Genomic DNA, 17,831 nt, shown 5'->3' on the forward strand with positions numbered 1-17,831 from the left:
AACTAGTGAAATTAAGGTAAAGTTGAGTGCCCTGATATCACAATCAAAAATTATTTTGAGAAAATTTGGGATGTTCTCATTAAAACACATTCTATCATTTTATAAGACCAAGGTAATACCGATTATTCTGTACGGAGTTGAAGCCTTGGTGCCACAGGATCATAAGTTTTGGGACAGCTTGGAAGCTAGATACTGGAAGGCTGTCCTATCACTTTCGCCTGGAACACCGCTGCCGATATTGCGATTCTAATTGGGATTGGTATCCTTGTATGCTCATTTGGTATGGAAGCAGTGTGCCCTTTTGCGAAAAATGTTGGATGGTTTAGGGAAGCCTACCTTCCTGAATGTGCTAGCCCAAAATTTACTCACAGCAAAAAATGGTATATCAAAAAAGTGGAGAAATCACATTTCAAATGCGGCATCTGATGCCTCTGTATCGATTGAGCTCCTTTTGACCAACCCTGATCCCGCAAAAAGCAAAATCTATCAAGTCGATTGGATTGGTAACATGGAACTTTGTACAAGACAAAGATTTTAATTCTGATGCATTTGGCACCAAAAGATATGGAGTTATATCTGAATATCTATTGAAATTTCCATCACATGACAGAAATATCTAAGATTTAGACTAAATCAGTATGAAACAAATGACATCTTGTTTAGAAGGAAACTAATAACAAAGGAACAGAACTTTTGCCTATTTTGTCAAATCAGGGACCGAAAAGAATCTTTACAACATCTTGTAATTGAGTGCACTGCATTAAATGACACAAGAGTTAAATGTTTTGGGAAAAAATTGTGTGTTCAGAGTAATCTAGATCATGCTCAAATATGGAATCTTCTGTTCTCTAACCCGAGAATAACTATACAGATTGCAATTGTGCAATTTCTAAATATAATATTTCCTGAAACCCGAATTTGATAACTGTGAAGAGTAATCAACATTTGACATGCAAGTGGAGAGAGACTATGTATATTTGTTGTCTTTTTTTTCAATCATGTATAGGCTATTTATAAGTACAGATGTTTGATTATGTTTTATGAAAATCAATGGAATATTTGAAAAGTTGGTTCACCAGCTGTAACAAATAAATAATAAAAAATAAAAAAAAACTTTAAATTAATTCCTCAAGAACTACCTAGTCAACAACAACAAGATTTAAAAGATTTAAATATCTTGCCCCACAATGAATTTTCTGAGAAACCAGGAAGAGTGAATGGCACCTATCGCTACATTAGAACACCTAAGGGAAAAGTGGTTCATCGGAAACCATATAGATTCCCAGAAGACAAGCAACAGATAGTGGTTGAGGAAGTGAATAAAATGTTAAGAGTGAACATTATTGAACCCTCTTCAAGCCCATGGTCCTCCGCTAGCGTTTTGGTCACCAAACCTGACCATTCCTAGAGGTTTTGCATAGATTTCCGCCAAGTGCAAGGAAGGCATGATGTCAAAGTAAGACTGACACAAGTGATCACAGTTCAAGGGTGTTTATTGAACTTTTATCAGGGGTGTGTTTCTTTTCCTTGAGGTTTCTTGAAAGTCGCGGTTCTGGGTTGAAAAGGGCACAAGTAGTTCCCTCCTTTTTGCCTCTCTGATCTCGCCACCTTTCTCCTCGGTTTAAACTGCCATCTCGGAATTGCTGCTTCCTCATGCATTTTGCCTTGCTCAGAGTGCTTTCAGGCTCCATCTTTTATCCGTGTGGGGAAGTGTGATGGAAGTCAGGTGTGTGTGATTAGCAGTAATTGCCTGGCTTTGCCTGAGCCTTGTGTTGGGACATGTCAGGAAGATGGCTCTAGTGTTAGTCCGTTGTTACTCACGATTACCTGCCTGTGAGACAGGGTTTGTGTCGGAAAGGGGGTGGCGGGTGGAGTTTCTAGGTATCCTACCTGGTAGGATGGGGAAAGAGTGTTATAAGGAAGTGGATACCACATCTCCCTCTTCTGTGTCTCACTTCCACTCCCTGAAGAACTCCCATCCAGGTGATTCTCCTGCACTGGTCCACCCCAGGAACTGGTTTCAATAGCGATGGCCGTCTCCTGGCCACCTGGATGACAGATCCCCAGGGACTAGCAAGTGAGACACCTTCAGGTTTCTCACACAAATTAATGCCATTTCCGACTTCAATGCTTATCCCATGCCACACATCGATGACCTAATTCATAAACTCAGAAAGGCTACCTTTCTATCAACCATAGTCTTAACAAAAGGGTACTGGCAGGTCCCAGTGTATTGTGAGGAACTCATGGTGACAACAGTAAGACAGACACAAGTGATCACCGTCCAAGGGTGTTGATTTAACTGTATGCAGGGTGTAAAAACGCCTGAATTAAACCTAAATCTAAGATGGGAACAAGCATTGACCATAAAATGAAAAATAAGGCAATTCTTGTGGCGTTGTGTCAAATAATAAAAGGCGTATACTAAGAAACCTATTGCCAAATCTCACAAGGAATACAAAACGGCTGTGGGATCATTTTTTAAGAAAAGAAAGAAGCCTTCTTAAATAATATGTCAGGATGCAGTAGCTTGGAACTCCCTTCCCACGTTTGAAGCACAGGTTAAGATGGGAGCTTGGAGCACAGCACACACTCAAGCTTTCCCAGCACGAGTTAACAGTTCCAATGTCAGTAATCAGGACCGTCAATGGGCAAGTCTTTTTTCTTCTTGAAAGTCTCTTGCCTTCGAGGGCCTGAGATATTCACAAAACAAACACAAAGTTCTTTTTGTTGTTCACGTTTGGTGATGATTTCACCCGCGGGTCCCCCTCTTCTGGGGCTGACCCTTCAAAACTGTTCTTCTTAATGGATTTTGGGTGATGGCTTCACCCCTGGATCTCCCTCATTTGGGCTTAGACCCGTCTCGATTGTTGGCCTCCCTCAGCCGGCCGGGTTCCTTATGGCTTTCAACAAGCCTTCTACTATTGTTCTCACAAAATAATTCTGTTCAACAGTTCGCTGTGAACCTCCCTTTCTCAGGTTCACGTGATTGCTTTACATATTTTCAGGGTGTTAGCTTTCCACCCCTGGATCTCCCTCTGCTGGTCTCGGAGCCTCTATGACAAGAGGGATAGTGTACTTCTCCTGTCCTACGGTGTCTCTTGGTTTCTCCCTCAGTCGGGCTCAGATTCCAAAATGACCAGCGGGACAGTGTACTTCTCCTGTCCCCTCCTTAGCGTCTCAATGTCTTTACAAACAGTTCATAGTGCACATTCCTTGTCTTGTTGATACACTGTTTCGTGGGACTTTAGACTTTCCCCTTCTCGTTAGCATCCCTCTTCTGGGTTCACTCTTGCCAACGTCACATTCACTTTGTAATGTTCAGGGGATTCACTTTCCCCTTTTACGTTCATCATGCAGGATTCCCTTCCATTACTTTTTCAAGTTTGCAGATCAGAGTATTTCAATTGTACGAGGATTTTACTAGACCTCCAGTATGACCACTTTGACCTCTTCTGGCGGCTTTCCAAAGACCTTCTAGTTTTTGTAGTTTCACTCAAACAGGGATCGACCACCAGAGTCTCTTGGAGTGACACCCACATGGTTTCGGTTCCCTCTGCAGCTGGTCTCCCCTCAATACTTTTACAGTTCTTTCACAGTTCATTGAACTAGGTTCAAACTTGCTACTGTGCGTTCCTCATTCAACACAGCGCGGCTCTTATCGGTTCTCCCCTCGACTCACCAGCTGTGACGAACCGCTTGGCTTTCTGCTTCACTGATGTCAAGGCCGGTACGACGGTAGCAGGAGTTTTCCTCGCTCCCGCTTATCAGCATCAACCCGCTCTGCGTACCATTGGCATCTGCTGCAAGAAACTTGTGCTATTGTCCGCGGTCTTAGGCTCTCCTCCACGAAGGTTCTGTGGGTCTGGGATGAAAAGGGCAAAGTCAGTTCTATCCTCACCAACCACTCGCTTCCCGCCGCCTTTCTCCTTCTCTTGAACTGCCACGCTTGCTTAGCTGTCTCATTGTGCTGTCTGCCATGCTCCTAGTGTGCTCTCTTGCTCCACCTTTTATCCCTGTGGGGAAAGGTAAGGGCTGCAGGGTGTGTGTGGTTATCGCCAGTAATTACCTGACTCTGCTTGACCCTTGGGTTGGGAAATGTCAGGTAAACAGTTTCATCATTAGTCCATTTTCTATCACAGTAACAAAAGGTATTTGTATTGGAAAAAGGGGGTGTTAGAGGTATTGAGTGTCCTATGGGGTAGGTAGGATGGGGAAGGTTTGTGAAATGGACGAGAATGACCAGGATGCAGAACAGAACATAGGGGATTGTGGGATCGGTAGTATTCTGTCATAAGAGATTGGGGGTTCAAAAGATGACAATCAGAGGGACAGGATTGGCAGGGTTTGCTGTGATAGCGAAAATAGCAGGGTTTGTGACATGAGCAAAGGGGATTGTGGGAATCATAGTGTTTTGTCTGATCAGGTTTGAAATACGTAAAATGATCATCAGAGGGACGGGAAGAAGAAGGATGGGGAGTATTCGAATGGAGACGGGTGAAACAATGATTCTGGGAGTTATGCTTTTTGGGTGTAACCAGGTTTGGGACCTTAGAGGATTGATTATGTACGGGGGAATGTTGGATCGGGGCAGGAGAGTTCTAATGGGAGGAAGGGAGGTAGATGCAATACAGCCCATGAAAGCCTCAGATGTCTCGCCCTCCTCTCCTTCTCTAGCAAGATACTGCATCCCCCTTCGGGCATTCTCCTGAGCATGACCCTGGGCTCCCCTGTCCAGGTGATCTTTTCCTGCTTGTCTGCCTTTCAGGTCGGGATAAGAGATGGTCCTCCCTTTCTTAGCCACCTGAATAAGGGACTATTGAGGTTTGCTAGGTGAGATACCCTCAGGTATTTCACAGTATGGACCTGATAAAGAAAGGACAGCTTTTTTGACAACCCTAGGACTGTTTCAGTTCAAAGTCCTCCCTTTTGGTTTACACAGGGCCCCAGCCACTTTCCATGGCTTATTGACAAAATATTAAAACCCTACTCGGATTTCTGTGGAGCTTATATTGACGATATCGTCATTATAGTCAAACTTGGGAAGACCACCTTTTCCATCTCTTTACCATTATGAGAGCTCTTAGTGCAGATCGGCCCAATCAGCCGTGCAATACCTTGGCTTCTTTGTAGGGAATGGTAGTGTGCAACCTCAGTGCGAGAAAGTTAAAGCCACACTAGATATCCCTACACCTAAAACTAAAAGAGAACTCACAGCATTTATAGGGTTAATCGGTTATTACTGTAGGTAAATCCCAAACTTCTCAGACAAGTCTAGGGAGGATAACTCAGCAGCAATGTGCTCGTCTGGGAAGCAAGACGACACAAGCAACACATGTTTGATCCCCGGGTCCATGCTTAGCAACCTCTGAGTATTAAGCACCTTTTAAATAACCTATCATATCATAAGACAGCTAGGCTGACAGATAAACTAAAGAACGCCGAACCCCAGAAAATTCATTGGACCGACTAGGATGATATATGTTACAACAGCCTAAAACAAACCCTTTGCCAAAACCAGATCCTAAAGGTAGTAGATTTCTCAAAAGAATTTGTATTGCAGACTGAGGCCCCCTTACAGGTCTAGGAGCAGTCTTATCAAAAATTTGCGATGGATTGGAACATCCCATCTTGTTTACGAGTCGCAAACTTTTCCCATGTGAAAGAAATTACTCTGTTCTGAAATTAGAGGCCCTTTCCATTAAGTGGGCCATTATCCATCCTAGATACTACCTCCTAGGAATAAAGTTCACACTTGTCATGGCCCATTCTCCACTAGTTTGGATTAACCAACGAAAAAAGGCTCTAACCCTCGAGTCATGCGAGGGATCTTAGACCTGAAACCCTACGGTTTCAATGTGGAGCACCAAAAAGGTAAATATCAAGGGAACGTGGATTTCCTCTCTCGGTTCCCCTGTGAAACAGATGTGGCTACATCGCATAGGGGTAGGGTATGTGAGAAACCTGAAGGTGTCTCACCCGCGAGTCCACGGGGATCTGTCATCCAGGTGGCCAGGACACAGCCATCGCTTTTGGATCCAGTTCCTGGGGGTGGACCAGTGCGGGAGGATCACCTGGATGAGGGGGTCTTCGGGGAGTGGAAGTTGGACACTGGATGGTGAGATGCTGTATCCCCTTCCCTATAACACATTTGCCCCATTCTACCAGTTAGGATACCTAGGAACTCAACCACACTCCCTTTCCCGATACAAACACTTTCTCACGGACAGCCCACTGTCAGCGACAACAGACTAGCACTAGAGCTGTATACCTGAAATGTCCCAAAACAATAGTCAGGCAATTATGGATTACTACACACACCTGACTTCCATCACACTTCCCCACACAGATAAAAGGTGGAGCACGAAAGCACACTCAGAGCGAGCCAAAACACATGAGGAGGCAGCAGTACCAAGATGGCAGTTTCATACAAGGAGAAAGACAGCGAGACCAGAGAGGGTCGCAAGGAGGGAAGTACCCTTGACCTTAAAGGACTGTTACTTTCGTGAGCCCTGGGAAAGTAAGAAACCTAAGAACAGGAACTAAGGCTGATCAAACCTGCACACTGTGTCGGAGGTACCTTAGGCTCTCCCGCATCGATAACCAAGGCGGGGAGAAGTGATTGCCGCTGTGGTACTGTCCTTGGCTCCTACAACAAAGCGTTGTCCGAAAAGACAGCACAGCTGGTGAGTCAGAGAGACTGATACCAAACCAGCTTGTGTTTTGAACCAAGGTTGCAAAGGGGAATTCTATAAAGAGAACAGTGTGTGAGGCGTTTGTGATGAGCAACGCAAATATAATTGGAAACCAAAGGAGTAGTTGAAGGTAATATTGAACTTTGGGAGGCCAAGACTTAGATACCATACACGAAGTGGTCCATCGCCACATGGGTGCTCATTTGAAAATCTCTGTTAGTTATCCAACTAATGTTGAGTGTGAGAAAAAAGAATGTTGAGATCGAAGTGGTCATGCAACGGGACAAGCTAAACCCTGTGCACATTCGAAAGTCTTTGCTAGTACAATGTACATCACAATTGGTCGGAGCCTGGCTGAGGGAGAATAATTGCATGAAAGAAAGGGATCTGAGCCCGGCTGATGGGGATCCGGGGTGAACCGCGAGTCACCCGAGAAGGAATTCTCTGAACATTGTTTTGAAAGGGATCTGAGCCCAGAAGAGGGGGATGCAACATTGAACTTTAGTTTTGAAAGGGATCTGAGCCTGGTGTAGGGGAGGACTGGCCGCGAGGCCCTCCTCACCTGCAGCCTTCTCCCCAGATGAGGACCATGACTCGGTGGGCGTCCCCTCATGCCACCCGGGCCCAGGTGGAGGAGGGCTCACCCGCCGACGACATTGCCCACACGTATCCGTTCCCTGCATATACCAAAAATCAGTTAGGCCTAGAAGCCATCTTGTCTAGCAAACATGGCGTGAGTTCAGCACACTGTAACGAGGCCCCCACCTTCGGAGGGCCTTTCATGCATCTCTGCCGCCGCAGTAGCCCTGGTAGATCCGCTGCGAGCGCGTTCCCATGAGAAAGTCGGGTATGAGCTAACCCGAGATGCTAACACTGTAACATTTTATCATTCACAATGTAATATTGCACTCCGCACGACCCGGTCCGCGAGGCCGGGGTGACGGGAAAAAAGCTGAAGCATCACTATCTGAAGAAAGTAGAAAATAATTCAAGTATTGGTATTAACGAACTACCTCTGTTTAAACAGATCCTGTAAACTGTGAATAAACCACAAAGATGTAACGTTACATGATACCACCCCAGGTCTGGACTAGTGCTGCTATAACCACAGAGAAAGATGTCGACCAAATGTATAGCCTTTATCTGTATAAGTGTTCTTACAATTTTATGTAGAAACCTGAACTCATATATGTTTTCTTAATCACCTAAAGCAGCGAGCATCAATTTCTGTAGGCCATAACCTAGAACTACCTCGTGTAACGTCTAATGTACATAAAATAATCACACCATGTAGTAAATATAATGTTAGGTAATGAAAAGGTACTCGGACCGACTGTATTAAAGAAATGTGTAACGAAATTGAAATATATATGTGTGTTTAAATAACATCAAAATAAGGCGGAACATTATAAAAGTTCTGCATTCAAAAGTTAGCAACGCACGAGGAAAAAACCTTTGTGAATATATGCAAGGCCATTCTCCCTCCCACCCTACCAAGCCTGCCAGATAAAGAAGCTAAGGCATGTGCCGCGCTCCCTCACCTCCCCCAACCAAGCTGGAGCCGCTTCAGAGAGTCAGAGGCCCCGGTACCGCACCCAAGGCCACAGCCCGCCACCTGTGTTATTTACAGCACGGTAATAAACCCACGTTTGAATCCACTGATCTACCAGCACCCTCTCGTAAATTCCACAACCCCCCCCCTAGACCACCCCAAGAATCATGACCCCGTGCAAAGACGACCCCCATCACTGGGACAAGACACAGAGACCCATTTATGTAATAACTTCTAACGCGGCAGACAGACGTGTATCATTCGGCTCAGGCCCCAGAGCCCAGCCCCTCGACCTAAAATACCGGTCAATAGGACACAGGTAAATCTCACCCCAACCGACAACCACCGGACCTCTCACGAGGTGCATTCCTCATGTGTTGCGTTTATTTTATAAGATAAGCTGCTGAGCGATTTATTGATGAACTTAGATGTCGTTTCTTGAATAACTGCAGTGTGCATGGCCTAGGGCAAACGAGTCAGGAAAGGTATTCATCTTTGTCACAGGCTGCCCCAGCATACCAACACCGATCGGATGACCTCAAGCTGGCCTGCCAGGCCCAACCCAACCCACGAGGCTGACCAGTGACGTCCTCACGCCAAGACCAACCACGCTGCAGCAACACCTATAGTTAGTCGACGCCACCCAATCCCAATTAACTTGTGCCCCCTATAGTGTGTAGGTTCTGATGACGTTTTTTGTATTAGAAATACGCCTGTCTTTGCTATTGGCAGACAGAGCGCTCTCGGAGGTTGCAGAGTTCTTTGCATGCCCTATTCTTTGGATAAACTCCCACTTACGCTCACCCGCACTCTGTCTTGGTCTTATTCCCATTACGGGAGAGTCCCTTATTGTCTCTCATTGCGGGGAGGATCGTGCTGAAATTGGGGGCGCTTCCTTTCAGTGGTGACCCCGATAGCGTGATATCTCCAAATTATTTTTCCTAACTCCTTTTTAACGACCCCCTTGTGGCACGAGAATCTCCGGTCGAGAAGGGATACGCACGGTGAGCCGGCTCCGGGAGGCTGCCCGCCAACGGCGACCGGCACAATAAGAAGTGCGCACTCAATGAGAAAGGGTACGGGATCCCGATTGGAAAAAAATCCCCTTTGAGTGCCGCTCGCCGGAGCCAGGGGCTGACCGTTGAGTTACCGGTGACACTGCCTGGACGGACCCAGTTTCGGAGACTATCGGTTCAAGACGGGCACGTGAGTACTGAGTGCGAGCGATCGTAAAGGGGAAGGGAGGGGAAATTGTGAACAGAAGAACGGGGACAGGTAGAGGAGAAGAATAACGGGGGTCTACTAAAGACGGGTCTTGAAACTTTCTTTATCTTTTCTTTGCATATGGCCATTAGGAGTAAGAAATAAGTGAAGTGGTAGAAGTGACGGAAACCTAGCTCCGAAAGGGGGTGGAAGGCGGCGCCGCATAGTGCTATCTAAACTAGTACTGGGAATATATGAAGAAGTAAGAAATAAGTTATTGGTGTCTGGCAAAGGGAGACACCGGGAATATTTTTTAGTGATTGCTACTCTCTCTATTTCTTTTTTTCCATTCCACGGGGCAGGGGGAGAAAGCGAAAAGGGTATAAGATAAATATACTTGCAGAAGAACTATAAAATAGGGAGCACATTTTTGAGGAGTGGGGACCAAGTAGTGGCACGTACAGACGTGAACACAGTAACCTTAGCAGAAAAACAGGGACAGCTGGCCAGGGAGGAAAGGGAGGAAAAAAGACGAGGTGTGAGTGGGAAAGTATTGTGAAGGGTGCGCGCACCGTGTGAGTATTGGAGACGAACGGTTGACCGCGAGGTGGTGCCAGAGAGTGTTGACCATAACTAGTAATTGATCAGTTGCAAGTGAAATCACATGAGAGTGTATGGGAATGGGAAGGAGATGAGCTATGGTGAGTGAGAAAGGTTTTGCGCAGTGAATAAAATTGGGTGATAATCCTTGAGACGTCCGCTCTTGTCTGTGCCATAAAGGTATATATACACATATCTGCACCTAACTAAAAGTAAAGAAGGTGGACACGGCTGTGTTAGTGATTTAGAGTATGGGGGCAGAAACTCCCTTGTCACATATTTGTAAGAGCTTACCGGGATACGCTGAACGAATAAATAAATATCACGATCAATGGGTAACAGAATTGAAAGGGGAGGGTCTGCCCCAGATTTGGCCCGAGGGAGGGTCTTTTGACAAAAGCGTTCTTGATATGGTACGAGCATGCATTAGCCTCAAGTATAAGGGGAAACAATGGCAAAATAGGAAGGAGATATTAGACCTCTGGAGATTGTTTGAGTAAGTACCCCCACCCAAAGCTCCGGCGCCAAATATTGATCTACCTTCCACCACAGATAATCCACTGATGATTCCAAGAGAGGAAAAGGAACAGCTAAGTACAGAACAACCTGTGGAGGTGATTAGTTTGTACCCGATATTACCTAAACCAGCCCCCGCAGCAGGATATAGCGACCCTACTTATGTGCCTCCCCCCACAACTGGTACACCACAAAGACCAACAGCCCCCCCGCCATACGAAAGCACCAGAGAGCGCGCCCAGGGAAGCACACAGAGGGTGGATATAGAGAAGCTAACGAGTGACTTAGAGTCGAGGCTTACTGTGGCAAGGGATGAACTCTCAAGAATAAAAGACATATGCGAGCGCACGGCGTGCGCCCCTACACAATCAGGACGCACGTCTAGAGCGTCTAGCGAAAATAGACAAATTGAGGAAGGATGGAAAAAGGGGGAAATACTGTTTAGAATTGAGGAAGAACCGACACGAATAATAGAGGTAGGAGCAGTAGAAGGGAGCATTGGTGATGTATCACGAGAGAGAGGGATCAGAGAGGACTTGTTATGTGATGTCAGAGGAGGGTTGGATGAGAGTGATAGGTTGAGTATGGCAGTGGGAGGGGAAAGTGAGGAGGTGGACGGTGCATGTTCGCTAGGGACTATAGACGACGAATGGATGGGACGACTAAGAAATAGGGTGGGGAAGATGGCGTCATTGGAGTCAGCAGCGACTAAGGAAAGGGAGGGTGCAACTGCAAAAGGGAAGTTACAACTTCCATTGATACACAGAGGGGGGGGGGAGACCAAACTATATACCATGGGCTCAGATGGATAAGGCTAATTTAATGAAATTATTGCCCCAGCTGTCAGGAGGGGCGAGCAAGTGGATATATGCATTTGAGAAACATACCGCCGGCATACCGTTGGCAGTAGGCGATGTGAAAAGCCTACTAGTAACCGCAGTAGGAGATCAAGCGGACAGAGTATGGGCTAAGGCTGGTTTCCCGGCCGTGACGTTAGACTGTGACCGCCATGATGGAGCTTCCTTTAATACAGTACGAGCAAGGGTGTGGGACGCACTGCGGGAGACATTCCCAGATACCCCTGATTTACAGTCAGTAATGCAATGTACAATGAATGACGGGGAGGATGCTATGGATTACATTCTCCGGGTGCAGGAGATGTGGAGAGCGGAAACGGGCAGGCCCTGGCACCAATCCACATCTCTATTTTATTTTATCATTAAGAGAGGGCTCCCAAAAGAGGTGCAGAAGGCACTCGATAAAATAGCGGGCGTTGAGGCAAAGGGGTGGCCAGAGATCCAAAGTATAATAGTGCACCATTGCAAAAGGATCAAAGAGAGAGAGAGGGAAGTAACACAGAAAAGGTTGGCAGACGAGGCAAAGTTGGTACAATCAAAGCTAGTGAAGGTTGCAGCAGCGGTAGCAGGGCTCCCACTCATGAGGGAGGGAGACGAAGGAGAGGAGGGGCAAATAGCAATACAAGGAAGAATGGCAGCAAATTGGGCAGGACAAGGACAACGACAGTGGACTGAGCAGGAGCAGAACGGAGGTCCAACGTGGCAAGAGTGGGCCCCAAGAGGGGGAAGAGGTGGGTACAGGGGCCGAAGAGGAGGACAAGGGTATGGAGGAATGGGAGGAAATGGGTGGCAGGGTCCCAGAGGTCCACAGGGGAGCTGCTGGAATTGTGGGAGATGGGGGCACTACTCAAGAGAGTGCAGGAGCAGACAAAACAACGGGTTCCAGGAGACAGAGCAGTACGGTCACCCCCACCCAGGAAGCCCCTACGGCCTCCCCATGGGACAATACCAGCAACCAGAAAATGTAGGACAAAGAAGTAACGCACAACTACACGGACATCAGTACAGAACACAAAACCACCCACAGAATAATGACAATATGCAATACACGCCAGGTAACACTTTCGCCACAGTAGCTAATGGAGCGCCTACCCCCGCACCTTACAGCGGGGTGTCAGTGGTTTCAGGGAACATTTTTGATCAAGGGGGGGCAATGAGACACCCCGCATAGGACAGCCCACAGAGAGCACTTGCGTGTCCAGTACTATCTACGACCCACAATGCATCAGAGGAACCATTGATAGGAGCGCAGATAGGAGACAAGCAGTTCATATTCATGGTGGATTCGGGAGCGGAGAAATCATGCATTAGAGAGGGCCGGTTCCCGTTATCTAATAGAACGTTAGAGACGCAGGGGTTCTCTGGGGCTGTAATTGAAGTTCCTTACACGGAGGCATTGGATGTGACAGTGGGGGGTAAAACAGTGAAAGCACCCTTACTGTACTATGAACACTCTCCCATCAATTTGCTGGGGAGAGATCTCTTAAGCAAACTAAATATGACAATATCATTCACAGGGAGCGGTATCGTATGTTCGACGCCAGGCATATGTCCCCTCCGCATATTAGCAGTAATACACGGCCACACAATCATGCAAGAGATCAGAGGGTTACCAAGAAACGAGGAGATGTTTGTTGAGGGCGTGAGAACATTGGCTCTCATAGTACCAGAACTAAAAAGGATGGATTGGAGGATTCCAGCCGAATTCCTATTCCGCCCCATAGCAAGCCCCGACACTGCTCCCGGGTCAGTGCTATCGTTGGATTTACACGCAGTACACGTGTCAGCAAACAGAATATGTGTGATTGGCGTTGACATGGAAGGATGTGAGTGGCGAACAGTACTGTGTACAAATGCAAATATCCCACTGCGGGAGCTCTCGGACGAGGAGCTATTTTCTGACACTGAGACAGATGGCAAAATAGTGATGGAACTAGCAATGCCGTGCGACATTGTAGTTACAGCCAGGAAAACTCAAGTTGAATTAATGGCAGTAGTAGGAGCACCACATGCATTTTTTGATGACGACATGAGGTTAGTACCCACTAACATATGGACAAATGGCCCCCATGATGTGGGGTTACTACATGGGGTTCAGCCTGTGGTAATAAAACTTAGACAGGGAGCAATCCTACCCCGGGTAAAACAATATCCATTGTCACGCGAAGCAGAAGAAGGGATTAGAGAGACAATAGATGCACTACTAGCACAAGGAATAATAGTGCCCTCAAACTCCCCATGCAACACATGCATTTACCCGATTAAGAAGGCGAAGGGAGGTTCATGGAGGATGATACAAGATTTACGCCCACTCAATGATGTGATTCAGAAAGAGTTCCCTTTAGTGCCGAACCCGGCAACAATACTGTGCAATATTCCGAAAACGGCATCCCACTTCACAGTTATTGACTTGAAAAATGCATTTTTCTCGATTCCCTTAGCAGAAGAGAGCAGGTACTTAACAGCGTTTACACTAGGGGGGAGGAGGTTTGAACACTGTAGACTACCACAAGGATATTGCGAGAGCCCAAGCATATTCAACGGGGTACCACATGAAGATCTGGGGAATTTGTCTGTAGAAAGCACAGTGATTCAGTACGTTGATGATTTATTGGTTTGTGCACAAACTGAGGAGGAGTGTAGAAAGGACTCAATAACACTCCTGACATTATTGGCCAATAAAGGGTACAAGGTGGACAAGGGGAAGTTACAATACTGTCTGACAGAGGTCCTATACTTGGGACAGCTGATATCAAAGGATGGCAAGCGGATCATACCAGACAGGGCACAGGCGATTAGAACAGTTGGGGAGCCCAAAACAGTAAAAGAGATGCAGAAATTTCTGGGTATGTGCAACTATTGCCGAGCATGGATATTGGATTATGCAGCGTACACAAGGCCCTTGTTACAGGCACTAAAAGAAGCACAGCAGGAAAACAAACACATAGAATGGACAGAAGAGATGAACACAGCATTTAACTCACTAAAAGAGCTGATATCAAGCGCTCCAGTACTGGCAAATCCAGATTATGGGCGCGAATTCTTCTTATTTTCACACTGCAAAGGAACACTGATGACAGCAGTACTGACACAAAAGACATCGTTAGGGCACAAACCACTGGCTTACTATAGTGGCACCCTGGACGCAGTAATGCAAGGTCATTTCGCGTGCGAGCAATCCCTAGCTGCAGCCGCGTTCGCGATTGAAAAAAGTGCCACGATAGTGATGGGCTGTCCTGTGACACTGTTTGTGGAACACTCACTCTTTGCAATATTAGAGCGATCAAAGAGCACATTGACGACACAGCGCGCCACAGCATATGAAATAATACTGTCCAGCGCAAACATCCACATAGTAAGATGTAAAACAGTGAACCCGGCCACATTCATCACAGAGGCGTGCACCGTAGAGGACATGCAGAACCACAACTGCGCTACGTACACAGGTGACGAAAGTCAGGATCAAGTGATTTTTGAGAATGCCCTGAACGAGGGAGAGGTGTATTTCGTGGACGGGTCAGCATCAATAGACATGGAGACAGGAGAGAAACATGTGGGTATGGCAGTTGTACGATTAGAGGAAGATGAATACGAGACACTAGTGCAACACCGCCTCCCATCACACTATTCAGCCCAAGCAGCAGAACTAATAGCGCTAATAGAAGCATTGCATGCCGCCAAGGGGTGCGCAGTGACAATATATACAGACTCAGCATACATGACAACAACAGTACACGGCGGGTTGGCACGGTGGGGGCGGAGAGGGTTTCGGCGAGCAGATGGAACACCGGTTCAGCATGCAGAATTATTGAAAGAACTGATTGAGGCCCTGCAAGACCCCACGGCAGTGGCCATCGTAAAATGCCAAGCCCACACCACAAATACAGATTTTATATCTTTGGGGAACGCGGCAGCAGACGCCGCTGCCAAAGAAGCTTCGTATTTACAGAAAGGTGAAGTAGGAGAGTACATGTTGCACCACACAGCAAGCCAAGAGGTCCCCACAGGATACAACATGATGCCCACACAGGAAATAATAGAGCTGCAAGAGGGAGCTAGTGCAGAAGAAAAATTGCTGTGGACTAAGAGGGGATGCAGCAAATCGCCGACTGATTTATTATGGCGACAAAATAGTTCAGGAAAAGTGGTAATGCCAGTTACATTGTTAGAAATAGCATTTCAACAACTACACTTTCCCGCACACAACGCAAAGCAACACATAATGGCGGACATACAAGAAGATTGGTTTGCACCTTGCCTCCATGAACACATCACAAGGCTGGCTTTAGAATGCACGACATGTCAGATTTACAACTCAGGTATGACATTGCGCACACTAAGAGGAACGATACCAAAACCAAATGGCCCATTCAGAGAGCTCCACATTGATTATGTAGACATGGGAGAAAGATGTAACGGGGCTCGCTACATGATTGTGGTTGTATGTCCATTTTCTAGGTGGGTGGAGGCAGGCCCCTGTGCGCGCCCTGATGCGAAGGGCGCCGCGAAGTTCCTAGTGCGGGAAGTATTCCCGCGCTGGGGGATTTGCGAAGTTATTCGCTCAGACAACGGCACGCATTTTGTTAATGAACTATTCAAGGAAGTGACTACGCTATTGGGAATAAAGCACAAATTATGTTCGATTTATCATCCTCAAAGTAATGGCGTAGTGGAAAAGATGAACGGTCTGTTAAAAAGCCGATTGTCAAAACTGTGTTTTTCCCTTAAAAAGACCTGGATGTACTGCCTGCTTTTGGCCCTGTTTGAGTTACGAAATCAGCCAAGTAAAGACCACCATTTGTCCCCGCATGAGATCGTCACGGGAAGGAGAATGCACACGGCGCATTCGCCTCTCCGTGAACGTTCTGATGCACACAGAAGTGCAGCGATATTGGGAGAAGAGTTCACAGAGTACTTGAAAAAACGGACACGGGCAGCGCGCGTAATTGCGAAGCAACTAGCCCCCCCCTCTACAAGAGAGGAGGGGAACACAACAGAAACAGAGACACTGCCTGAAAAACCACTACAACTAATGCCTGGTGACCTTATATATGTCAGAAGTTTTGTGCGAAGGTGGAATGCGCCACGTTTCCATGGCCCTTATGAGGTAGTGTTTTGCACACCCACAGCAGTAAAGGTGAAGGGCCTACGATACTGGGTGCATTTGACAGACGTACGCAGAGCTTATAGCGCCGTGGAAGGTGAGGTACAGGACGAGGCACAGGCAACTGCGGACAATGAAGTTGTGCAGAATGAATGATGGGAATTTTGTGTGCATTAAGTGATGAACATTGAACGCGACTGGCGCACGACAAGTGTACTGAAATAAATATGTATATATATATATATATATATATAATTTTTTACAACTTTTGAAGGTTTTTGTGGTTTTCTTTTTTTTGGTTTTGGAGAAGTTTTTTTCTCTCGACTTTCCTTTTTATATATGAAATAATGTACGGATAGTAATGATTGTAAAGTTACCTTGTCTGTGGACACACCCCCTCCCTCACCCACTCCCACACTTTGTCGAAAACAATGTCACAACGTTAGAAATGTTTACATGCTTGTACTTAATGCACTTTTATGTTTCAAACAGGATTTACTATGGCATCGAATGGGCAGCCTGCAACTAATAGATTTGTTAGATTTAGAGAAATGTTAGTAGATAGATTGACATATTCATACGAATGTGGTTTATCAATGTGTGTTATTGTGTTCTTCATCTCAATATTTTGCCTGGTGACATATTGGGTCATAGCGTTCATCTCTATCGAGATGAACGAGGGGGGAGGGGGGAGTAACACCACCCTTGCCCCTGGCACGAATTCAATTACAAGTATGAATATTAAAGAAGGTGATTTTTTGGTCTGGGATGGATCACACCTTGTATGGGGGTACTATACTGCACCACCCACTGCTGCCCCGTCACAATCAAGAGATAAAGATATGGAAAATGACACAATGTCCCTACCTGAAATATATAACAGCCCCACTACCCTTCCCGCCCCGATACAAAACAGCGATTTGTTGTTTATTGAGGAAAATGGAAAAGTAATTACGATGACAGAACACAAGTTCCTATATGAGGAATTGGAAAAGGGGGGTGGGAATGAGGAAGGGGGGCCTATTCTTTCACCTATCGAAACTAAAAGGTATAGGAGGAGGGAGAGAAGTAGGCGAAGAAGAGAGACAAGCAGGAGGGGGTATGATGAGTATTATGGGTTAGGATTAGACAAGATGGAAGACCCACGACACCCCCACCAAGCAAATAAATGGTATGCAGATATGAGTACAACAGCTAAACAGACAACCAATGAAAGCTGCTATGTCTGTTCGCTCATCCCCCATGCATCAGGTACACCCAAAGTGTTGTTGCCAAGAGAATTGCCCATTGTGGATGCCCAATGT

At 46.4% G+C, this 17,831-nt stretch overlaps 1 protein-coding gene across 1 annotated transcript in view; it reads left to right on the plus strand.

Annotated features, from left to right (window-relative positions):
• ANKRD39 (ankyrin repeat domain 39) overlaps positions 1-17,831 on the plus strand; it is a 387,583-nt gene that overhangs the window by 62,237 nt on the left and 307,515 nt on the right. The window lies entirely within an intron of this gene.

The sequence above is a fragment of the Ambystoma mexicanum genome, chromosome 10 (genome assembly GCF_040938575.1).
Source record: "Ambystoma mexicanum isolate Mex_15411 chromosome 10, UKY_AmexF1_1, whole genome shotgun sequence".
In the NCBI taxonomy this organism is placed as follows: Eukaryota; Metazoa; Chordata; class Amphibia; order Caudata; family Ambystomatidae; genus Ambystoma; species Ambystoma mexicanum.